Raw genomic sequence first — 26930 nt, 5'->3', positions numbered from 1 at the left:
CAGTCCAACATACACACCTTACATCTGGGGAGAGCAGATTTCAAAGAATTCAGAGAAAACATAGGTAGGATCTCATGGCATAATGTTCTAGAAGTCATCTCAGGAGTGATGGTCAGCTCTCACCAATGGAATTCTGAAAGTACAGAAAGAGATCATTTTAATGAGAAGAAAAAAGCAAGCTAATTAAAAAGGCCACTTAAAAAAGACAGGGAAGATGGAAACAAAGACAAGTAATAGGAGACGTATACAAAAGTGTGGCATGATCTTGTAAGGATAGTGTCGAGGCTACTGAAGCCTTGACAGAGCTGAGACTAGGAAAGAAAGCTTTGTTGTTGTTTTTAATTCTAATTTAATTTAATTTTAAATGTTAAATTTTTAAGTCATACTTAGGAAAAGAAGAAAGGGATGGGACTATTATCCATGATGGGTGATAGTATGAAATATGACAATGTAAAGGAGACAGATCTTCTCAGCTCTTACTTTGCTTCTTTTTTTCCTGTCAAGATAAATGATGGAAGGACAAGAAAACAGAATATGGCTAATTGATACCTGTGACAAGTAAGAACCCTTGGATGTCATTGCCAAGTTCAAGGCACTTACCTGATCTGAATGAGTTAACAGCCACTGATACCAAAAGAACGGACATTATCACAGGCTGTGAAAGGGCAGATGTCTTAGTTTAAAAAAAAAGAAACAGAGTCTATGATCTGAAGGCTAGTGAGTTTGACTTTTAATTCCTGGCAAAAATCTAGGATACATTATGAAAGAGTAGTCTAGAAAGATTTATTAAAGACTAAGTTAGTAGGGTACAGTGGAAAGTATCCTGGATTTGGAGTTAGAGGAGCTTAGTCACTTACTACCTGTGTGACCTTGGGCAAGACATTTGCAGTGTCAGGGTCTCCGCCCTTATCTGTAAGATGAGAGGGTCGTACTAGATGACTTCTAGGATTCCTTCTAGTCCTAAGTCGATGGTGCAAGGGTCGTGTGAATGTGGAGATGTTTGTAGTAATTACAAGGATCCAACCTGGTTTCATCATGTCTGACAAACTTTATTTCCTTTTTCAACACTGGGTACAATCTTGGACTGCCATTGGAAGCCATCAGGTCCCAGAAGAAGAAGGTGATAGCCCCTTTGTGTCACACCCTGGCCAGACTATGTCTGGAATGTTGATTTTTTTGTTGTTGTTCTAATCAAAGATATTGTTAACCCAGGAGGATGTTCAGACAAGGGCTGTTGGAATGCTGAATGGCCGAATTGGATTTTCATGCCATATACATGTCAGTGGAAGGAACAGAAAAGCAGAAATCTCAGGGGGACGTGATAGCCACATCTCAGGGTCTAAACGGCCATCATGTGGAAGATGACTAGCCTTCTAGTTTTGCTCAGCCTCCAAGGCAGATCTTGGAGGAGTGAGTGAAAGTGATCAAGAGGCAGATTTGGACAGGGTATTAAAGAAAAACTTTCTAATAATTCAATCACTTATTAATTTTTTTTTCTTTTTGGAGAGGGGAAGGTAGTGCAATTGGGGTTAAGTGACTTGCCCGAGGTCACATGTTTTTGTGTTGTGTCTGAGGCCGCATTTGAACTCAGGGCCTACTGACTCCAGGACCAGTGCTCTATTCACTTTGCCAGCTACCTGCCCCAATCATTTATTAATTTAATTTATTAATGTTAATAAGTCAGACATTTATTAATGCCTCTTGTTTGCCAGGCACTATGGTAGGCACTGGGGAGACAAAGCATAGGCAAAAGTGTATCTGCCTTCAAGAAATTTTAATGTAATGGCAAATATAACATGCGCATCCATAAGTGCATGTGTGTACACACACAGAGGACATATGAAACAGATACGAGGTTACCTGGTCAGGGAGAGGGGAAGACTAGCAACTCAGGGAACCAGGATAGGCTTTGTCTAGAAGGTTGTACTTGAGTCTTGAAGGGAATTGTGGATTTTAAGAGGTGGAAGTGGATCCTAGACAGCTACTGGGTGCCATTTGTGAGGAGCAGGAAAGAGGCCAGTATGTCTGGCCTGTAGAGTGTGTGGAAGGGAGTTACATGTAAAAAGGCAGGAAATTTTATATAGATAGATAGATGGGTAGACAGATCTATATCTCTTTATATGAGGTCCAGAATATAGAGAGCTTTAAATGACAAGCAAAGGAATTTATATTTGATCCATAGAGTTTGTGAAGTAAAGTGACTGTGTGTAGGGAGTATATGTGACATGATCAGACCTGCGTATTAGGAAAATCATATTCTGGAAAACAAATTGTGTTGTAGAGAAATTTGAGTCAAGAAGACCATGAGAAAGCTATCATAACTAACCAGAAGTATAATAGAAGTTTTGGGAGGTAGAAGTCATTGGGGATGGGGCGGCTAGGTGGCGCAGTGAGTAAAGCGTCGGCCCTGGAGTCAAGAGGTCCTGAGTTCAGTTCCAGCCTCAGACACTTAACACACACACACACACACAAACTAGCCACATAACTTTGGGTAAGTTACTTAACCCCAATTGCCCTCGAAAAGGCAAAAAAAAAAGTCATTGGGGATTTTCAAACGCTAGAAGCCCACTTGTCAGGTATATTGTCAGAAGTAGAGATGAGAGGTTCAAGTATGTTTTGGACTAGATGGCCCCTGAAGAACCCTGCCAATAGTGTGTAGTTCTGGTATTCTTACCAGTTTACTCTATTGTCTAGATTTTTTAGCAGTGCCTTTCTTCAGAGTATACCTTCTAACAAGAGAATACCACATAAAGATTTAAAACAAAAATATATTTGAAAAATTACTATCATAAACATTGTGCTTTGTGCACAATGTGTTTTAAATGTGCCATTGTAATTTCAGTTGGCATTGACTCAGGTTTACATGTGGTATTTAGACCATTGAAAATGAATTTTAAAATATTACTGGGTAATGTAGCAAGAATATTCTCCAGGATAAAATAATTAGGATGTTCTGAAGGCTTTGCCACTCAAAATACAACTGAGGGAATTGCTTCATTTTCAAAGATTAAAACTTTTCACAGACCATGGACTTTTCATGGTTTGTCCTTTCTGAACCCATGGAGATATTTTGCTTTTAAATATGATTATGGAATTGAGATGGACATTTGGTCCAACATTTGTGTGTTTTACACATTTTTTAAAAACTTCACTTGGAGGTATTTACACACTTTAAATATTTACTAGGAAGTCTCTTTGCAAGGCTAGGCAAGACGTCTCACCAAACCACTCTCAATAACTCACTGTTGAGTAAGGTTAGGAAGCACTGTAGGTTAGTCTCTCAAGATTCTGGCAATTTCCCCACTCAACTCACAGTGAATATAATTGACAATCTTAGTTGTAAAGGTCACAAAGTCAAAGGAGTGACCACAGTGCGGTCAGTGTTTCTAGCAGCATAGGGAACAGCTTGTCAAAGCAGGTCAGATGGTGCAGTGAGCAGTGAGATCTTCTCATTTCCATTTTCAGTTTCAACAAGCACATCTTCCTCAGCTCAGAAATCTTCAGTGGCTCCCAATATCTTGCTGTGTAAAGTGCAGACTTGTTTGCCACATATTTAAGACCCCTCACAGTTTGGTGCTGTCCTGCCTCTCTAGCCTTATCTTTTATTACTCCCTTCCATACATTTTATGCACTTGCTACACAGGGATGCACTATCTCAACTGAACATCCTTATACTTCCCCACCATCACATCTCTGCTTCTTCATTTCCTGGGACTACAATAATCTCCTTCCCCCTCTGCCTGCTGGATGTCATATAAGAATCTGAAGCTTGACATGTCCATGATGGAGTTATTATCATCTTGTCCTCCAAACGTCTTCCAAAACTCCTTGTTTAAAAAGGGACAAACATACTAAGGGAAATGATGGGAAAAAATGTGGGGACGAAGAGGATATAATAGTACTAGATAAGAAACTATCCTACAAAACAGTGATCATCAGAATTATTTGGTATTAGGTATAAAATAGAAAAGAATGGTCAGTAGAACAGATTACATGCACCACTCATTTAATAAGCAATAATTACCTACTATGTGTCAGTTCCTACACTAAATGCTAAGGATATAAAAGAAGGTAAAAGACAATCTCTGTAATCAAGGAGCTCATGTAATAGTATGGTGTTTGATGAACGTGAAGGCTTCAGTTACCGGTATAAGAACATGTTATTAAGCAATAACAATAAACTCCTGAGAAAATATGGTAGAAATTAGGTTTAGACAAATATCTCAAGTATCTTAGATGATATTTAGTTTACCATATACCAAAATAAGCTCCAAATGGGTGACCTAGATACTAAAAAACTGCATCAGAAATAAATTGGAGGAGCAAGGATGGAGATATCTTCCACAGCTATCAATAGGAGACAAGGTCATAATCAAGCTGGGGATAGAGAAGATCACGGATGATAAAATGGAAAGTTTTTATTATATGAAGTTAAAGTGAAGGAAGGTAACCTAGTAGTATCAGTTTTCAAACTATATTACAAAGCAGTAATAATCCAAACAATCTGGTACTGGCTAAGAATAGCATAAAAGATTAGGTACACAATACACAGTAGTAAATGACCTTAGTAATCTAATGTCTGATAAACCCAAAGATCCACGCTTTGTGGGCAAATATTTGATTTCTGGGAAAACTAGAAAGCAATTTGTCAAAAACTAGACATACAACAATATCTCACACTGTATACTAAGATAAAGTAAAAATGGGTACATAATTTAGACATAAAGCATGATATCATAAGTAAATTGTGGGAATATGGAAAATTTTACCTGTCAGATCTATGGATAAGGGAAGGATTTATGACCAGATGAGACAGAAAAGATCACAGGCAGTCAAATGGATAAATTTGGTTACATTAAATTAAAAAGCACAAACAAAAACAACATAGCCAAGATTAGAAGAAAAGCAGGAAATTGGGGAAAACTTCTTTCACAGCAAGTTTTTCTTATAAAGGCCTCATTTCTTAGATACACAGGGAAATGAGTCAAAGGTATAAAAATTGGAGCCATTCCCCAATTGATAAATGGTCAAAGGATATGAACAGGCAGTTTTCAGAAGAAAAAATTAAAGCTATCTAAGTCATATGAAAAAATGCTCTAAATCCCTGTTGATTTAAAGAAATGTAATTAAAACAACATTGAGGTACCACCTCATACCTATCAAGCTGGTTAACATGGTAGAAAAGCAAAATGGCAAATTCTGAAGGGAAATATGGAAAAAAAAATAGGGACACTAAATGGAATTGTAAACCGGTCCAACCATTCTGGAGAGCATTTTGGAACTATGCCCAACTGTGCATACCCTCTGACCCAGCAATAACACTACTAGGTCTGTATCCCAAAGATATGTTTGTGTATGTGTATATGTGTGTGTGTGTGTGTGTGTGTGTGTGTGTATAAAGAATTGGAAATTGAGGGACTGGCCATTTGTGGAACGAGCGAACAAATTGCAGTATATGATTGTGGTGGAATACTATCGTGCTATAATAAATGATGAAGAGGATGGTTTCAGAAAAACATGGAAAGATTTATATGAACTGATGCAAAGTGAAGTGAGCAGAACCAGAAGAACAATTGTACACAGACATAGCAGTATTGTAAAGGTGATCAATTGTGGAAAACTTAGCTGCTCTGATCAGGACAATGATCTAAGACAATTCTGAGGGGCTCATAATAAAAAATGCTGTCTACCTCCAGAGAGAACTGAATTCTGAGTGCATATTGAAGCATATTTTTTTCACTTTATTTTTCTTGGTTGTGTGCATGTATTTTCTTTTACAACATAGCTAAAACAGAAATGTGTTCTGCATTATTTCAGACATAAAATTGATATACTGTTTGCCCAAGAGTGAGAGAATTTGGGACTCAATTTTTAAAAAGATAAATGATTGTATGAAGTTAAACTGGTTTCTTTCATAAATAAAACCAATGCAGTTAAAATAAGAAACTACTCACATAACCACAGCCCTCCTTCTGACCCTCATCACCTCTGTCCACACTACTGTAATAGCCTCCCAGTATGTTGCCCTGCTCTTACTCTCTCCTGTCTCTAATCCGTCCTTCCCACAGCTGCCAAAATAATTAAATAAAGCATAGGTATGATCATCTTTCCACCTGCTTATAAACTGTAATTGATTCCTGATTATTGCTTCTAGGTTAAAATTCATACTCTTCACTGTAGCAGCAAGCACCCCAGCGTCCCTAGGGTGGCTGCCACCACAGGTTCTTGGATCTGCTTTTATAAAGGAAAGCAACTCAAAATGGGTTAACAAGCTTACTTTAATCAGTCAAACATATATTGTTTACCCCGTTCAGGGGAAAAAGGTCAGCACCCTGAACTTCAAAGTATACAGGCAGAATTATCAAGACAGAAATAGATCAAGTAGACAGTTTTCCAAACTGTCCAGCCATTACATCCATACCAAATCAACATCTGGGTTTTTCAAAGCCAGGGGCTCTGGACAACGGCTTCCCAGAATCCAGATCAAATCACAGAACACTTCTCAAAGTGAGCCCCAAAACAAAGCCACACATCAGGGCTTATATAGCCTTCTCCTGGCTCAGAGAATGTAACAACCTCATTGATACTCACTGGCCACTCAAGAAGTATCTACAGAAAAACAAGCCTCCCACCCCAGGCTCCAGGTGCACTTTAGCCTAGGGGCAGGGAAGAACTTAAAAATTTACATTCCCATTACATTCACTCAGTCATTTCAGGACTTATCTTCTTTCCCGCCTGATTTCACAGAACTCCCCTTTGTGAACTCTGCATTCTATCTGTCCTATCTGAATGGAACTACGGTATTGGCTATTTGCTGAACTCTATACAGATCCCCCACTTTTGTGGCTTTGCATCCATGGTCCCTCCCTCTCTGCCTGGAATGCACTCCTTACTCTTCTCATCTCTGCCTCTCAAAAACCATGTTTTCCTTCAAGACTCAAACCAGGCGTTACCACCTCTGAGAAGCTTTCCCTGATCTCTTCCCCACCCTGTCCCCGAGTTGTTAGTCTGCACTTTCTTCTCAAGTATTATTTCAGTGTTTCCTGAGCTTTACTTTTGTGTACTTCTTGCCCAGTACAATTTAAGATCCTAAGGGAGTGTTTTGTTTTTGTCCTTGTGTTGCTTGCAAATAATGAAAATCCACCTGCGCATAGTAGGCACTGGATAAAATAACTGTTGAACTGAATTCATGGCCATCTTTGAAACTTAACTCAGTGCCACATGCATGAAGACTTGTCTGAGCCTCTCAGTTGGAAAAGTCTTCTTCATCTCCCTAATATACTTATCATAGAATAATTTTATTGTAGCTTTCCATATTGGTGTCTTATCCTAGCTAGCCTGTAAAATCCACAAACATGGACTATGTTTTACCTACATTTTCTTGCTTTCCTAGGGCATAGCCCAGCACAGGTCTGTGCTTTATGGGAAAGGAGGATTTACAATGTCACTGTTTCTTGGGACTTGAATTGGGAAGATGAAAATTCTTTATAAGAATAGTTGAACTGTGTTTTCATCTTTAGTCTAATGTTCTTTAAATTTATTTGATGGAAAGCATCCCTAGGCAAGCCCAAACGAGACCAGGTTGTTAAGATCCAATACTGCAATTGCTTGTCTGAATCTATTTGTGTTGTGCTGCATGTATTGAGAGCAGCCTTCTTTTGTGTTTTTTCCTTTTTTCTTTGCCTTTTAATGCTCCCCTAATACATTCTAGCACTCTCGTCTTTAACTAAATACAAATGAAACCTTAATGGTCTTTTTCTTTGTAGGAGAATCCAGATTTTTTTTGGGGGGGGGAGGGGAAGGGTAGGTTCATTGCCCCAGTTACTCTTTAAAAATTGTCTTAATGAGAATGTCAGTTGATTTTTTTTTAGAAGGTATAAAGTATCTTATACTAGTATCTTATACTTATGTACAGGATATACTCTTTGTCCTTAAGGAGTTTACAACCTACCTGGGGAGACAGAACCCAGAACAACATACATGAGCGACTAGTATGTAGAAATGTACAATAATTTCTCCTTGTTGAGGGAATAAAAATCAAAGGGAGATTCAGTCAATCCTTGAACATTTATTAAGTGCCTACTATATACCAGGCACTGTACTAAGGAGGCGTGGGGGAGGAGGGGAGTATAAAAAGAGGCAAAAGGCAGTCCCTGCCCTCAGGGAACTCACAAGCTAATGGGGGAGACATCATGTAGTTATTTACAAAGCAGGCTATGTACAGAATAAAAAGGAAATCATTGATTGAGGGAAGGCACTAGAGGGGGCCTGGGAAAGGCTTCATCTTGAGAGCTAAGTGATTGGCAACTCTGTGTTCAAGTCAGTTCAACAGACAGTTCTTCCTGTACAAAAGCACTGAGCTAGGGCCTGGGCATATAAAAATGACAAAATAACATAGTCTCTTTCTTCAAGGCTTTTTATATTGTAGTGATGAGTCTTGGAAGTGTGCTAGCAACTTGGACAAAGTTGAAAAATGGTTAGGTGCATGGGAGGCTCCAAATTGAATGGTCCAGGAGGCTCATTGAAAGAAACATCCTTTCTGGGGGGAGGGATTAGACTAGGCTTCATAGAGGAGGGAGTACTTGAGATGGTCCTTAAAGGAGGGGAAGGATGCTAGTGGGCAGAATGGGAAATGATGAATTCTGTCCCAGGCAAGTGGGAGAGCACACAGAGGTAGGAGTGGGCAGGTTGAAAAGGAGCAATGGCAGTATAGGCCAATTGGGCAGGATTGTGACTTTTCTGAAAAGGAGTGCTATGTGTGTAAGAAGGCAGTAGTATGCTTGCTTCAAAATACTTGAATAAGCCACCTTCTCATGAGAACACCAAACACTGATTCCCCTGATCTTGGAATGATTAATTAAATAAATTTCATCTGTATCTCTTCAGAAGCCAACATGCTTCCTGCTGCCAAACCCAGGAGTCAGAGTTTGGAGTTTGCATAATAACAACAATATGATTTGTGCTTATCCTGGATTATCTTTCTGGTTTATAGAAAAGCAAACAGGACTCTTGAAGTTGTCCAAAACATTAAGCTCTTACCCCTGCTATTTCCAAGTACTTGCTTGTCCTTTCTCTTCATCTGAAGATCTGGTTGATATTTTGAAAATTATTCCAGTCTCTCAGCACTTCTAGGCGAATTGTACAGTGTAAAGGAAGAAATCTCCAAGGTCTAACATGACTGTGCACGGGGATAAAAACACTTTTAAATATTCTGATAACAGCAGGGAATCCTATTCTGCATCTGCAGTCTTGTTTCATTTCCTTTACCTGTGACTTTGAAAAAATATTTTTACATAGTACTTGACATTATAGACATTTCCAGACAGATTCTTTTGTTGATTGAAATGCACAGCTGGCTATCCATTCAGTGCTGTCTGTCATAGCTGTCTGGCTCCCCTTGTTTTCAGGTAAAATTGGCCTCTATATCTCTCTGCCTCAGACAAAAGTGTGTGAGCTTGGACTTGCCAAAGACCACTGACCCTAACAGCACTTGTAAACCAGTGGGACTTCGTTATGAGACCTTGTCCTCGAAAGGATGTGTACAATGAAGCAGTCCTGTACTGAGATGGGAAAGGCCAAAGCCTTTGGTCCCTGGGCAGGACCTGTGAAATTTCTATGAGAAAGGAAGAAGAGAGAAGTCACCCAGAGCTCTTGAGCTCCTTCAATGTGTCTTTTCATTGTGCTGTGGATAATCATACCACAGCATAAACCTTAAATTGGTCACAAAGCTGAGGTGGCCACATGGGTTAGGATAATCAGCCACGTGTGGGGTTGCCTATGCTGGTTCTTGTGAGTGACTGCCATTAAGTGACTGAACATCTGCTGCTCTTCTCTGCTAATCAGTGTAGCTAGCTACCCTGCTGCCCTTATTTCTTATCATGAACAGCTTCAGCCAAAAAAAGGTAGCCCATTCCTGCTAGGTAATTGGTAGTGCTTCAGAGGTGGGTATGAATCTGCCAGCCTGGCTGGGTGTGTGGGTGCATCCAATAACATTGATACTACCTTACAAGTTAGCATTGGCCAGAAATTTGTGGAGTCTGAGTATTGAAAAATCAGGCAGTAGAACACATACTTAACTTTACTTTGATTTTTTTTTAATGACAATTAGTGTATGTGAGGGAACTTTTACTATATTTGGAAATGGATAGGTTCTTTCTGTTTTTGGTACGTGGGGAAAGAAGAAGTAAAAGAAAGGGAATGAGAGTAGAAAGGTAAGATGACACTGGAAAATATCGTTAGGGTCAATACCAAATTTTCAGACTGAATGGAATTTCTACGACCTGAAATTTGAAAAAAAAAACCTCTCAGAAGGCCATATGAGAAGATTTTTAATATTAACCTGTCTTAATGTGTATTTCTTCACCTGTTCATCAACAATTGATGGGTGGGTTGGTTTAGTTTGTGAAGTTAAAAGTAAGTTTAGAACTTTGAGCTGAATTTTAACCCAACTAGTAGATAGGATGTGATGGAGAGTAATATTTGTAGGTAGCCATCCTGACCAGGGGTGGCCTGAATTGCTACTCTTTTCTTTAGCCATTAAATACCAACTAGCCCCAGGAATTCTTAAACACTCCAGGTCAAATGGACCCTGTTTGTCTCAGGAGAGTTCCATATTCATTAAGCAAATGCTTTTCATTGTAATGTTTATTTTGTTAACTGGAGATTTCACCTCGACAACTCAGTGGTACAGTGCTAAGATTGATGACCAAGAGTCAAGAGACCTGAGTTCTATTCTCACATCTGTTCCCAGTTAGTTGTTTGACCTTGGTAAAGTCACATAATCTTTCTAAACCTCATTGTGTTCTCTTTGTAATATGAGAAGGTTGAACTATCCGATCTCTCAGGTCTCTTCCCATTCCTATTTTGTTATTCTAATTTGCTTGGGAGTTGGTACTATGTGGTACTATGAGAAAGGAAGAAGAGAGGTCACCCAGAGCTCTTGAGCCCCTTCAATGTATCTTTTCATTGTGCTGGATAATCATACCACAGCATAAACCATGAATTGGTCACAAAGCTGAGGTGGCCACATGGGTTAGGTGATCTTCCTAGCCCTTTTGCACACTGTGGGTACTCTGCTTTTTCTAGGCTTAAAATTTTTATGGTACAGCTGAGATTTCACAGGGAAGTTAAATAAGGGGAAACCTGATGTCAGAAAGATGGGGAATGTCCCCTTCTTACCGTCCCCTTTCCTCTTCCTCTTGCTCTGATCACATCAGTACTATCATTGCATCTGGAAAGGACATGATTATTGCCACTTCTGCCTCCACTCACCATCCTGTGACTCTCCAGATCAAGAAGACTCCCTTCCCCGGCTCTCTCCTCCCTGGTCTTATTGACATAGAAGCTTGCTGAGGGCAGGGACTGACTGTCTCAGTTTCATATCGATATTGCCAGTGCTAAGCCCAGTGTCAAGAACATGGTAAGAATTTATAAATGCTTCTACATGTTTTCATCCTTCTCCAGCAGCCTAGGGAGCATCTGTACCACGTTCCTCATAGTCTTGATCCATAAACCCCATAAACCTGCTCCTACTGCCACTTACCCAGTTCCTCAGGTCTGAGCTTTTACTGGGTTGAGGGTTTGGTTTTTTTTCACTCTTTACCTTGTGGATCTAATCAGTGACCCTGTCTTGTTGATTCTACCTCTTCAGCTTCTCTTGCATCCGTACCTCATTCCCTAGCCCTTCTTCTGCTGACAAATGAACAGGAGGAAATCATGAAACTTCTTGAACTGGACCATTTACAGATTTATGTTACATTATATCAACAAGACCTTCACTCCAGCAAGGCATTCTTTTTACACCTTCCTAATTAATTTACTATCTTATTCACTATTTTTTCAAATCTTTTCCTCCCATATCAAACCTCCCTTGCCATTTGATCCCCTCCTGCCTTCAGTGGAGAATGTTGACTTAGCCTCACCCTTCACTGATGAAATTGAGGCTGTTCATTCAAGGTGTTTCTTCCCCTTCCTCAGCTCATATCATTCATATCAAGAGGCAGCCCTTCTCCTTAACAAGGCAGACCCCTCTTCATGCACCCCAGATCCTATGACAAATCACTTTGTCTAGCATATTGTCTTCTCCATCATACTCACTGGTCTTCAGTCTGCTAGCTTCTTCCCTGCTACCTACAAACATGGGGTTCTTCTTCATCAAAAAAACATTCTTTGTTCCATCCAGCTAGCTACTGCCCTCTATCTTTCCTCCCTTTTGTGGCTGATCTCTTTGAAAAAGTCATCTACAATAGGTTCCCCACTTCTACTTCTGTTCTCTTCTATAAACTCTTCTGACTTCAATCAGCTGAAACTGCTCACCTGAATTACCAGTGAGCTAATAATTGCCAAATCTAATGGCTTTTTATCTGGAGGTGATTTATGGATTCTTTCTATTGGCACATATTTTTCTGTGTTTAGGAGTTCTGAGCAGTTTTCTTGTGTTTCTTGCATTGTGGTGTTCAGGGTTTTGTTTGTCTTTGACTTGTCATATTCTCTTGGGAGATTGATCATCTTTAAGAGTTAACTCAAGATCAATATGTTCTGCTTGGATAGAGATCTTTTTCTTTTAGTGTTATTAATTATTTGCTTCTTTTCATTCAAATTGTCCTTTACTTCTGTGTATTTGCATTCTCATTCAGTTATTCTCACTTTCATTTCTTTGGTGAGACTTGCTACCATGATTCAAGTTTTTCTAGTCTACCAATTATTTTTGCTATGCAGGCCATGAATTCTGTTGGTCTGCCTGTCTCAAGTCTCTCCCCACTTCAGTTTATCTTCCACTAATGTGCCAAAGTGATCTTCCTAATATGCAGGTCTATATGTGTCATTGGGACAGCTAGGTGGCATAGTGCATAGTGTACCAAGCCTGGAGTCAGGAAGAATTCTTCTGAATTCAAATCTGGCTTCAGACGTTTAGTAGCTGTGTGACTCTGGGCTGGTCACTTTAACACTTTGCCTCAGTTTCCTCATCTATAAAATGAGCTGGAGAAGGAAATGGCAAACCACTCCAATACCTTTGCCAAGAAAACTCCAAATGGGGTCATAACTGAATAACAACAAAACCAGTCTTTACCACTGTACTTCCCCTAAGTTCCAAGATTGACAAGCATTTATTAAGCACTTACTGTGTGCCAGGAACTATATAAAATCTCTCTTTGGCTTTTAAAACTCTTGGCTTGCCAGTATTTGCATGCTTAACTCCTCTCCAGTGCTATATGTACCAGGGACCCTGACTTCCTTGTCATGTGAGATACAACACTAGGACCCTGTGCCTTTTCCCTGATGGTCTCATATTCCAGGAGTATCTTGTCTCTAACTCCTGCCTTCTTTCAAGTCTTAGCTAAAATACCAGCTTCTATAAGAAGCTTTTCCCAATTAAAAATTACCCCAATTTGGGTGGCGAGGTGGCGCAGTGAATAGGGCATTGGCCCTGGAGTCAGGAGGACCTGAGTTCAAATTCGGCCTCAGACACTTAACACTTACTAGCTGTGTGACCTTGGGCAAATCACTTAACCCCAATTGCCCTACTTCCCCCTTCCAAAAAGAAAAAAAAATCACCTCAATTTAGTGCCTTCCCTAATGGAGATCATCCCTAACTTATCACTACACACCTCTGTCTGTCTATCTATTTGCCTATCTATCTATATATCTTAATATCCTCGCTATATATAGACTGTATATGTGGGTGTGTATGTATGCATGCATATATATGTATATGTTTTTGCATACGTGTGTCTCTCTATATCTTTATAGATATTTATACCTATAAATCTGTACCTTTAATACCCTCATGATATAGATATAAAATAGAGGTAGAATGTGCATAGTAGTTTGCATATCTTTCCTGCCATTAGAATATGACTTCCTTGAAGTTAGGAACTGTTTTGTTTTTGTTTTTGTTTTTGTTTTTTGCCTTTCTTTATATCACCAGAGTTTAGCACAGTCTGGTATATAGTAAGCATGTAATGAATGCTTATTGACTTTAGTTGATTTCTTCTACCTACATACATAATGTATTTCTAATAGCTCTTTCTACCTCCTCTCTCTTTCTCCTGCAATGTCTTCCATAAGTTTCCAAACAATTTTCCTCATTCATAGAGTTGGTCATATAATCCTTCTCAAAAACATTCAGCAGCTCTCTCTTGCTTCTTGAGTTCAGATTTCAAATTCCTTTGCCTGTCGTTGGCCATCCCCTCTTCCCCTAATAATACGGTACCACCCTGTCTTTCTAACCTTAGCCTATATTATTCTCTCCAGTGAATTCCGTGTTTTAGCCAAACTGGACTACTTTTTGTCCTTTAAACATCTCCTATGATCACATACTTCTAAGTTTTTTGGTTTGTTTGTTTGTTTTTTTGCTTTTTGGAGGGGAGAAGGTAGGGCAATTGGGGTTAAGTAACTTATCACACGGCTAGTAAGTGTGAAGTGTCTGAGGCTGAATTTGAATTCAGGTCCTCCTGATTCCAGTGCTGGCACTCTATTTACTATGCCACCTAGCTGTTCCCCCATACCTCTAATAAGTTTTTGCTTATTCTTTTATTTATACATGAAATGCCCACTCTCCCTTTTTAGCTCCTATTTATCTTTTAAAGCTCAAACTAAATATCACCTTTTCCATGAAATCTTCATTTATTCCCACTGTGAGTAATGGCTTTAAGTAAACTTAAAGTTTTAAGTGAAACTTAAAAACACAGCAAAACAAAAACCCCAAATAAACAAACATAAGTATCAAAACTCTAGTGTATTTGGCCTAATTCTGTATACTATAGTTGTGTCTATGGATCTGGCTTCTTCTAGACTATAAATTCAGTGAGTCCAGGGATGGTACTTTGTCTCTGTATTCTCCCCTGCTCCTGGTACAACTCTTTGTGCACATTTGCTACTTGATTTTTAATGAAGCACTCATTAAGTACCTACTATTATATACTAGGGACAAAGGGACGAGCTAACCTCTAAGTATTTTTTATAGTTTCTAAATTAAAAAAAAATTATTCATGTCTTTTGTTTATGCTCTACTGTTTTTCTAGATATATTCCCTGCCCCCAAAGAATTCTCCCTTGTAACAAAGGAAAACAGTCAAGCAAAAACAGCTGTTAAAAGGACTGACATCATATCCAACATTCCATACTTGTAGTCCTCTCTGCTGAAAGGAGGGCAGTGGGTTCTATCAACACTTTTCTAGGGCTAATATGGTCATTATAATTAATCATCACATCTATGGGCCTTTTAGGGTTTTTTTTGTTTGTTTGCATTATGTATGTAAGGCTCTGCTCCTTTTTAATGTAGGCATTTTAGGAACTAAAAAGGGCAGGAAAAGAACTCTTGTGTATAAATGTACTGAGAGGGCTTGTTTTAAAGCAGAACACTGGATAAGTACAGCACAGTTGTCTAATGGCCCATTTGCATGTGACCCTTGAGAGAAGTCTGAGGAGCTAGCTATAAATCCTAGAACTGTTTAGGAACTAGAGAGAAGCTTGTGGTTGTTTGTATTATACCTGATAAAACAGTGGATTGGGGTTCTTATGATTCAGAACTTGAAATGTCTGATGAGGACTCATATGAGAACAGTACTTGATTTGAGACTTTAGATTCCAGAAGAATGATCAGATGAAGAGACCATATTGAGATAAAGAGAAAGACAAGAAGGAGCTAGGGATAGAAGACAGTAGAGGTGATAGTGAAGATGTTTACTGAAACTGACAGGAGCTGAATGTGGCTGATGGGCTGGCTTCCCAGCTAGTAGAAGTGGCTATCTGTTTGGAGGACAGTGCCTTAGATGCTAGAAGCTGGTTGGAAGAAAGCAGATTTCTGCCCTGTGTTGAGCATATTGGAATTATTGCCCTTTACTGCCACCTATAGCTCTAAGGAGCTTGCTTATGTTGCCCTTTTCTGGATTGAGAGGGAGACACAGAGAGGAAAAGACAGGCTTTGCATGTACTTTTTTGGTGAGTTGTACCTTTTGTAGATGAGGCATGTTTTTGCTGTAAACTTAGTGGAGAAAACAGAACCCACTATCTGATAAGAGCTGCATAGGGAGAGACCACATGGCCCAATTGCGAGCCACAGTTTTAAATGGAGAAATTCCCAGAGGCCCTCAGCAGATGTGAGGAGCTTTGCACTTCTGTCATTTAAAGCAACAGCTTGTCATAGAGATAGCCTAACATTTTCCTAGTGGCCTGCCAAGGGAGGCTGTGAGTTAAAAGAACTCAACACTGCTTCAGTAGCCAGAGAGTAGCAGAGCAGTGGTTTTGCCCTTAAAGAGACCTGTGAGAACCACTAGGGGATCAGTTAGCAAAGATTTAGGGAATCTAAGTTCCCTAAAGATACTAAGGAAATAAAACCTGCCATTCCAGACTCATGAGTTTCCCTACTCATATGCTTCGTTGCCAGACTTCTGTAAGTGTGTCAGTCAGTCAATAAACATTTATTAAGTGCCTACCATATGTCAAGCGTTATGCTAAGAAGTAGGTACAAAGAAAGATAAAAGACAATTCCTGCTCTCAAGGAACTCAGGGGCTAACGGAGACAACATGCAAACAACTATATATATATAAAGTTAGTTGCAGGATAAATTTAAAATAATCAACAGAGGAAAAGCATTTCCCTCTATGGATACTTAAGTGTGACTCCTGTTATATTTTCTATTACTATATACTATTATATTTATTATTATTTTATTGTAGCTTATCACTATTATATTTTTATTCCTGCTTTTCCCTTCCAATGTATAAAAGTTATATGCTTCTGCCTTATATTTTAGTAAATGATTCATGTTTGAATCAGTGTTATCATTGTGACCAATTTTGTATAAATTGAAAGCGTTTATTCCAAAAGTAGGGGCCCTGGGGCAAGTAGTGGAAGTGTATTCTGTACTAGTATTAGCTCATAGAACCTAGAGTATGAATTATAACTGCATATTGCTCATCTGGTTCTGCTTATTTTTCTCTGTCACTTCATTGCAAGTTTTCCCATGTTTCTTTGAATTCCTAGTTTTCATTATCTTTTAAGTATCAAAAGTTGTTGTATTACATTTATATGCCACATTGTCTTTATTCATTCATTATCTATGATCACAATCTGTTGCTTATTTAAGGTACTCTTTTGTTTCCAAGTGTAAACAAAAGAAAGTTTCAGTTCTATTTGGACTTTCAGGCACCCTTTCCCTCCTTTTTTCCCCCACACATTTCATGTTTTGAAAAAAATCATCCCATTCTTTTAAAAGTTTTATTACTAGCTCCATTCCCAAAATATTATGAAAAGAAAATAAAGGACCTGTGTGCACAAAAATATTCTAAGTTGCTCTAATTATAATAGAAAGTATTGGAAAGAATTTACATGTCTAGAGGTTGCAAAATAGCTGAATTGTATATAGATGTAGAGCTGTATGTTCAGACCTGTGATTTCTGGTGTAGTAAACACTTAACCAGCAAATTTCCTCTATAGTGTAGTTCAGCAGATCTTCTGAAATATACAATCTTAGAGAGTTGCATTCTGGTGCTAAGAGACAGCATGGTGTTACACAAGGTAACATAGGTCCATGAATTTGTTTTCAAAGACACCTAGGTGGTGCAGTGAATAGAGTACCAGCCTTGGAGTCAGAAGGCCTGAGTTCAAATTCATCCTCAGACACTTAACACACTTACCAGCTGTGTGACCTTGGGCAAATCGCTTAATCCCAATTGCCTTACCTTCCCCCCTCAAAAAAAAAAAAAAACATGTTGATAACTCTCTTTCAGCATAATTTCTTTCCTTTGTAGCTCCATGTATTTTATTTTATGCATTGAAAAACATCATTCTGGGAAGAGATCCATAGGATTTACCAGATTATTGCCAGACTGGACCATGACACAAGAAAAGTTAAGAACTCTTGGTGTAGTAGGTAGTGATCCAGTTTTAGAGTCAGGACAAATTCTACTCCCTGACAAATATGTGAGCTTGTGGACTTCCGCATGGTGTGGTATATTTATACAATGTAATGTACTTTGCTGCAAAAATTAAGCATCCAAAAAAATAGAAAGATAAGAGATAATAGAAAGATAATGATAACCCTGAAATCAGGTGAAATTAGCAGAATCAGATTGGATAAAGGCTGACCCTGATTTTACTCCAATACTTAAAGGAAGCCTAGGTAAACTTACATGAACTGATATGTAATCAAATAAAGGAAATGATACGTACACAATAACTGCAGCCCGGTAAATGGAAAGAACAGCAAAAACCGTCACCACAAACCCCACAATGGAATGCTCTCTAATTATAATTAACAAGCTTGACCTTGGAGAAGAGATGAGAAAATACACCTCTTTCCTTTCTTTGTGGAAATGAGGGATTATGGGTATGTAACGTTGCATATACTATTGAACTTGGTTAATTTTGCTGATATTTTTTTTTCTTTATAATAATTCTTTGTTATGAGGGATGACTCATTGAGCAGGGCCAGGTGGTGGAAGAATATACTTAGAAGAGAATGTGATATAAAAACAAAAGACATAAAAATTAAAGGGCTAGGGACTGGATCTGTAATTTCATTGGTATGGAGAACTTCCAGATGAGAACACTCCCTCCACCAATATTTTAGTGATAACTTAATACACTTTCAGAGTTGCCTGGGGGCACTTAGAGGTTAAGAGATAAAACATATGTATGAAGAAATAGCTTTCAGATGGAATTTGAATAGTTTTGCATAGAATATGGATTCTGGCATAAATTTTATTGTTCAATCATTTCAGTCATGTCCAACTTGTGACACTATTTAGAATTTCTTAGAAAGGATATAGAGTAGTTTGCTATTTCCTTCTCTAGCTCATTTTACAAATGAGAAAACTGAGGCAAACAGGGTTAAGTGACTTGTCCAAGAACATACATCTAGTAAGTGTCTGAGATTGGATTTGAACTCAGGTCCTCCTGACTTCAGGCTTGGCACTCTATCCACTGTGCCACCTAACTGCTCTGGTATAAATATAAAGACTCAAATTACCTTGTAAAAAGATATAGGATGATATCTCACTTGTATGTGAATTGGCTTGATGGTTTAAAAATTTTATTTGCTAAAAATTTGAATCTAAGGAAGTATAGCCTCATGGACATAAATTGAGATATTGGAATTTGTTGGGGCCTTTAGAACTATAGGACTCATTTGCATGTAACTTTGTGAACAAAAAAGGTAAGAACTTAACAAATGAAAAATCATACAACTATTTGGAGACTGAAGTATGTTTTAGAAAGAACTAGGGGAAATTTGGAGAGTTTAAAAGTGAGTCACTAAGAGCCAGGAGGCTCTGATCTTAAGCTGTTATAAGAGTTGGCCTGACAGAAGATAAAAGAAATCATAGGCTCCAAAAGCATTTGTTTCAGCTCGTAGTTCAACTGAAGCGGCTTCAGCAAGATTACCGATGCCCTCACAATTGCCAAATCCTATTGCTCTTTCTCAGCCCCCATCCTTCTTGACCCCTCTTCACCCTTTGACACTGTTGGTCACCCTCTTCTCTTTGATACTTTCATTTCTCTAGGTTTTGGGGACACCACTCTTTCTTGGTTCTACTCCACCCTATCTGACTGCTTCCCAGTCTTCTTTGCTGGATTCTTCTCTGATATCCCACTTGAGTGTCTATCAGGGCTTTAGAAATAACCCTTTTGAGGGGAAATATATCTCTTTTCCCTCTCTGCTACTTCATTTGGTGATATCATTAACTTCTATGTGTTTAATTATCATCTCTGTGCTGATGACTCTCATCACTTATCTAGTCCTGACCTCTCTGCTGACCTCCAGATTCTCATTATCAACTGCCTTTTGGACATCTAGGATTGTATATGCAGTTATATCTTTTAACTTTTTCGTCTTTTAAGGATTTGAGTTTAAATCTTTTAAGAATTTAAAATGTCCATTAATATATCCCAGACTGAACCCATTATCTTTCCCCTTAAATTTTCCCCAATTCCAAATTTCCCTATTACTATCAAAAGCCATACCAGCCTCCCAGTCCCTGAGGCTCGCAACCCAAGGGTCATCTCCAATTCCTCCCTATCTCTCACCCTCCCTGTTGAGTCTGTTGCCTTTTCAACATCTCTCAACATCTCCTCCATCTTTCTTCTGACACCACCACCACCCTGATATAGACCCTCATCTTCTCAAGCCTGGACTATTGCCATAGCCTGCTGACAGGGCTACCTGCCACAAGTCTCTCCTCATTCCAGGCTATCCTCCATTTAGCCACCAAAGTGATTTTCCTAGAGCATAGGCCCTACCATGTCACTCCTCTGATTCAATAAATTCCAATGTCTCCCTATCACTTTCAGAATCAAATACACTATCCTCTGTTTGGCATTCAAAAGCCCATCATAATCTATCCCCCATTAATGAATGCTCTCCTTCCTCATCTTGGCTTCTTTCAAGCCCAGCTAAAATCTCACATTCTAAAGGAAACATTTCCCAGTTCCTTAATTCTAGTGCCTTCCCTATGTTAATCACTTCCTACTTATTCCATATTTAGCTTGTTTGTACAAATTTGTTTGCATGTTGTCTCCTCTTCCATTACATTATAAGCTCTTAGATGGCAGGGACTGTCTTTGGCCTTTCTTTGTACCTCCAGTGCTTAGCACAGCACCTGGCACCTTAATTAATGCTTATTGATTGTCAGGCTACCTAATCATTTGAAGAAACTAAAAGCAAGAGCACTTAGCTATTAAGAAGGCTTTAATTGCTAGTTCTTTACTGGTCAGATCAAGACTACAGTTCCAGCTTTTGCCCTTTGGTACCATTTAGAACTTGAAAGATGAAGTACATTTTACCTTTTTCTCACTCACCGCCCCCTCCCCCCACCCCTCCCCCCCAACTATTGTTTGAGAAGGAGAAGTACAAAAGGAGAAAGACAGGTAATGCTGCTGCCTTGCCATATATGAAGAGCTGGCTAGGCCAGTTTGCCTTGTCCAGAAAGTTAACCTGAGTTGTTTGTCGTGAGCTCTTTTCTGATTGAGTAATACGGTATCTTGATAAATAAAGAACTGGTAGAGCTGATTTGTGTAGCCCTGGGGAGGCTAGTTTGATGAATTTTAAATTCTCTGGTTTTAAGGACATTGCTATTCATATTAATAGGTAGCATTTTCTAAATGCTGGCTTAGAAGGGAAGAGAATTTACTTTTGAGGGCCAGCAAAAAATCAGTCAGTAAAGAAGTACTTTAATGTGGTATAGATCTTCATGAGTAGATATCAAAGTCTGAAGTCTAGATTTATGAGTTATCTGGCACACATGGGTTTTTCTCCCTCACTAGTTTCCTATAAATTTGTGCTCACTCTTCCCTACAGATATTGAATGAATACATTGGTGATAGAATGTGACTTAGGTTTATTTGTCGATTGTGATGTATTTTATTACTTATGCATTTTCTGATTATATTTTAGTATCTATGATATTATTATTATTGCCTAATGATTCAGATCTAAAATTCTGATTATTGTGAATGGCTGGTTGGGTATATCATTGGGGACTCAGTAGCTAGAGTGGTGCGTAAGGGGAGTAGGTTTTCTCTCGAAAGGGTTATCTTTAAGTTGGAAATTTGAGTGGGATTGTGTAATGGTAGTCTTTCTCTGAGAACCTGTCCTTGTCAATGTGAGGGCAGGTTGAAGTGAAGGAGTCCCTCAGACTGAGTAGGTCTCAACATGCCCACGTGAGATGTGTTCAGATCTTAACTACCTATGAGTGGATTCCATGGCACCAGCATTTTAAACAAATGCACAGAAGAGAGCAAAAGGTGCTTTGGAGGGAGATACAGATAAGTGTGATACCTTTGAAACTATGTGTTAAATATACATATATCTATATCTACATAGATAAATAGATAGATATAGATAGATACATGCACATATATATACACATGTGTTTTTAAAAAGAGCTGTACATAATAGAGATTCATGTTTTCTTCATATATTACCCTCTTTCTGTTCTTCTTTGTACTTGGTGTTAAGTTCAGAATAATAGCAAAATAAAAAAGAGAGAAAAGCACTGCAGTTTCCCAAGGGGAATCGAACTTAGGCTTCTCCCAGTCTATTCAGGATCTAATGCATTATTCATTTGCAGTTTCTCTCTGAGATACATATGCTCATTGGCCAACTCTAGAGGTTTTCTATCCCACTACGTATTATATTCTGGGCAAGAAGCATCTTTTGTCTGCTTGGTTTTTTTCTGTGTAGAGTTCTTTAAAGAATTTTGGATCTCATTTAGCAGGCTTCACTGTCCCAGAATTTGATGCATTCAGCACAGTGTTATATGCAAAAAAAAAAAAAAGAAAGATGTCTCATGGACCTTACAATCTATTGGGAATTCTTCCTTTTGTACTCTGTGTTGGACCTCTTTTATGACAGTGGCAAATATCTTTGGCAAACACATACCTTCTTGTTGTCTGTGGGTGACTAAAGCTTTTCTCCAGAGAAGAAGGTAGAAAACACTGAAAGAATAGCTAGTTTGATCTTCTATATAATTTAGTTTTCAATAGATGTTTGGTGACTTATTGACAAACTATGTCAAATATAAGAAAGGAAATTTGTTTCCATGACCACTCTTCACATTTAAAAGTAGAACAGAGAGGGGACTTCCAGAACAAAACTTTCTGTTTCCTTCATTGGGCATAGTATGCTAACATCAGATGAGTCATTTGGGAAATTTTGTATCTGGGAAGCAGCCCCTCAAGGAGTGGGCACATGTAGCAGCAAGCACCCCAAGCACGTCCTCAGGGTTTGCAGCTACCACAGGTTCTTGGATCTGCTTTGTTAAAGGAAAGCAACTCAAAATGGGTTAACAAGCTTACTTTAATCAGTCAGACATATATCGTTTACCTTGTTCAGGAGAAAAGGTCAGCACCCTGAACCTCAAAGTATACAGGCATAATTATCAAGACAGAAACATTAAGTAGACAGATTTCCAAACTGTCCAACCATTACATCCATACCCAGTCAACATCTGGGTTTCCACATTCTGGGTTTTTCAAAGCCGGGGGACTCTCAACAACGGCTTTCCAGAATTCAGATCAAATCACAGAACATTTCTCAAAGTGAGTCCCAAAACAAAGCTACACATCAGGGCTTATATAGCCTTCTCCTGGCTCAGAGAATGTAACAACCTTATTGACTCACTGGCCAATCAAGAAGTATCTGCTGAAAAACAAGCCTCCCTCCCCAGGCTTCTGGTGCACTTTAGCCTAGGGGCAGGGAAGATCTTTAAAATTTACATTCTTATTACAGCACAGCGTAGGAAGCCCACTGATATTCCCAGAAGATAGGAAGGTAAATGAGGAGCCTGGGAAGACAGCGTGGTCCAAGTTTTTTTTTTCTTTATCCCTCTGTTGCTGACTTGAGCCTAAGCAACAGAGTGGTTTGTGTGTCATCCACTTAAGCCCAAATTGTCCGGGGCATGGATGCTCTGCGGGGGGTAGTTTTCCAACCCCAGGATAACTCAGGCCTCTTCTTTTTGTGGCCTAGTCCAGTGAGAATCAGTCAGTGCTCATTCTGTAATGTCGGCCCAGAAATGGAACTTGAGAAAAGAATTTAACAACAGTCCAAGTGCCCTCCTGAGGGAATTCCAAATCCAAATTTATTTTCATTAGTTGGTTTTATTAGTTTGCATTTTAAGTCATCTGTTTGGAAACTTGTTTGTTTGCTCTGTCCCAGCCCTTGTCGGCTTCTTTCTGTTTGGGGGATATTGTTTTTCTATTGAGGGTCTGCCAGTTTTATCACTAAGCCCTATTTCATTAGCACTGGCATGCTCCAAGCTCAGCATCAGCTTATGAGAGGAGGTCTGACTGGGTCCTGAAGCCAATCTTGCTGCTTTGACTGGGGGCCCTTTCAAAGTCCAGAACATTAGGAATTGCCAGATTTGGATTGTTTATTGGGTTGCCATTTGAAACACCTACTGAAAGCCTCCTGGGCTTTTGGCTTTCAACATGTATTTTCATCAAGTGACCAGGTTGGCAGTATTTGCTCTATGGTCTGTGGCTAAGACGTGTATTTTTCGCTTGGGCACTGACAGCTCTGTTGCTGCTGTTTACCACGTGATGGGTTACTCTTTTATGTTGTTTTTTTCCCCCCTTTGCCAGCTTTCTATCTTTATGCCTCTGCATTTCCTTCTTTTGATTTCTGTCTCTGGGTTCTTTGAGACTGATATTTGGGGATTGGGTTGGAGTGGAGAATATGGCTTTTGTTTTTATTCTTTAAAACATACTGCTACAAATCACACTTTATTTCTTTACGTTTCTGTTTTTTATAAACATACTATGAATGAAAAAGGCTTCTTCTGTGCCAAGTATGGTGCTTAGCCCTAGGGATACAGATATAAAAAAGGAAGACAAATTTTGCTCCCAGGAAGCTTACATTTTATTGGAAGAGTCCATACGTAGAGAGGAGTGTGTTTTGCATTTGTAAAGTCACAGGAGTGGTGAGTGGAACCACAAGAAAGTCAAATTTCCATCAGTTCCAGAAGTTAATGCTTATATCGATTGGATTACTATGGTTCCCAGGCTAAGAAGCAGGGAATGTTAGGAAAGGGAGAGGGATGGCAAGGATGTACAACCTGAGTTGCTGAATGTAATGGAACATGTGAGTTTATTGTCATTCAAACACTTACCAATCAGGACAGTTCAGCTCAAAGAGCAGAACTTCCAAAGTTGAGTTGATTACAGTAGTGGTGTGCAAATTATTTGGGATTGAGTGGAATAATTAAACTTATTGACTTAATACAATAAACCTTACTACCTTTTTATATTTAAAAAATCTATCAATATAGTCTTTTGCTGCAGTCACTTGTTTTACTTGGTTTGGCATACGATTTTGACACATTCATGAAATCACACTTTTATCACATTGACTATTAAGCATACTTTAATGAACAAGTTGTTGTTGTTATTGTTCAGTCATGTCCAATTCTTGGTGATCCCATTTGGGGTTTTCTTGGCAAAGACACTGGAGTGGTTTGCCTTTTCCTTCTCCAGCTCATTTTACACATGAGGAAATTGAGGCCACTAGGGTTGAGTGACTTGGCCAAGGTCACACAGTTACTGTTTGAGGCCAGATTTTAACTTAGAAAGATGTGTCTTCCTGACTCCAGGACCCACTCTGCTGCCCAGCTGCCCCATTTGATGAACAAGGCATCTTTCTAGATCTAGACTAGGTTTTAAGTAAGGTGAGTTCCTAAGTCATTGAGTGTGTTTACCTCCATCTCTTGTATACATTTCTCAGTGTTGGAATGTGGCATGGTTGCAAGTATTTTATCTCTATTTGGGAATTTCTGTAATTGTGGAACAGTTTGGCTTCTCATTATATATTTATCAGAGTTCACTGTATCTTCAATGGGGATAAGACTTCCCAGCCTCCTGGATGTAAAAAAATTTCCCAAATTTTAGGGGTATTGCAGATTTTATATCTGATGAAGATTTGCAGATCTAACAGGTTCGTTCACCTGTTACTCTTCTAGTTACAGTTTTGAATGGAAAAGCAAGTTTCAATAGTAAAAGTTTATCTTTTTCTAGTCTGCAGTACTCTAGTACTCATTATCTTGCCTATGGCAAATATTTTTTTTTCTTTATAATAAGGGTTAGCAGCTGTTTGTTTGTTTGTTTTTAACTGATCTCACTTTTTCCAGTTTCAAAGACAATACAGTATTGTAGAGAAATCACTTAACTCCTCCAGCAGCCAGGCCTTTCTGAAAGTTTTTGCTTGTTTTCTGAGTACTAATTAGGCAGTTTTGGAAGTTTGTCATTTCCTGATTTTTTTTTTCATTTTTGTTCAGTTTGCTTTGTACACTGTACATTGTACATGATCTGCTGTATAACTTGGCCTGTTCCATTATGGACTTGAATAATCATTTAAAAACTTGCCTTCAATCAGAACTAATAGTCACATAAAAAATCTTTAAATCACTATTGATTGGAGAAATGCATTTTAAAACTACTCTGAGATACCACCCATCAGATTAACATAACAGAAAAGGAAAATGACAAATGCTGGAGGGTATGTGGAAAAAATAGGGATACTAATGCACTATTGGTGGAGTTGTGAACTACTCCAATTATTATGGAGAACAATTTGGAACTATGTCCAAAGGGCTATAAAACTGTGTGTACCCTTTGACCCAACAATACCACTACTAGGTCTGTACTCCAAAGAGATTGAAAAAAAAAAAAGGAAAAAAAAAACATTTATAGTAGCTCTTTTTATGGTGGCAAAAAATTGGAAATTGAGGGGATGGCCATCAATTTAGGAATAGCCAAACAAGTTGTGGTATATTATTGTGATAGAATACTATTGTGCTTACATGAAGAGTTCTACATCTCACTGGCTTGCCATACTTTGTTATTTATTTTAACTGTTACTTCATCAAACTTTGTATCAGTGTAATAGAGCCATAATAATGTTGTATAGATCTCTTTCTAGATTACAGGATTTCATACACTAAATGCTACTGATTTGGCAAACAAATAGATAAAACTACATTTATCATGTATTATCTGTGAGAATTTTCTGTGAGGCTACTTTTAAAATGTACATATTTCATTGCAGCATACATGACAACCAATTTTCCTTCTTTTAATTCTTTTTGAATTCCCTTCAGTGGCTGGTTAAAGCTGAGTTATTTCCACATGTAAAGAAAGAGCTAGAAATTCAGTTGATAACAAATATACCTAAAAGCAAATAATTGGAAAAATCTAGCCTATATATTAAAATTATGCCTAAAAGAAACCTAAGATTTTAATAGAAAAATAAAGAATACTATTTTGCTGTAGGAAATGATGAGCAGGTTTCAGTAAAACCTAGGAAATCATATATGAACTGATACAAAGTGGAGTAGAAGCAAGAGAACATTGTACATTATATCTAATCATTTAATTGTAATATTTGAATTGAAATATAATTCTGTTTATTAAAAGTCCTTAGAATCATTATTCATCTT

The 26930-nt window shown here is 38.5% G+C and overlaps 1 protein-coding gene across 2 annotated transcripts in view; it reads left to right on the top strand.

Moving 5' to 3' along the window:
• The window catches only part of THADA (THADA armadillo repeat containing), a 460437-nt gene that overhangs the window by 170816 nt on the left and 262691 nt on the right, over positions 1-26930 (top strand). The window lies entirely within an intron of this gene.

The sequence above is a fragment of the Petaurus breviceps genome, unplaced genomic scaffold, assembly GCF_028583685.1.
Source record: "Petaurus breviceps papuanus isolate PSGF00001 unplaced genomic scaffold, PetGlider_PUasm1.0 90842, whole genome shotgun sequence".
NCBI classification, from domain to species: domain Eukaryota; kingdom Metazoa; phylum Chordata; class Mammalia; order Diprotodontia; family Petauridae; genus Petaurus; species Petaurus breviceps.
This window is presented reverse-complemented; position numbering and strand designations above follow the sequence as displayed.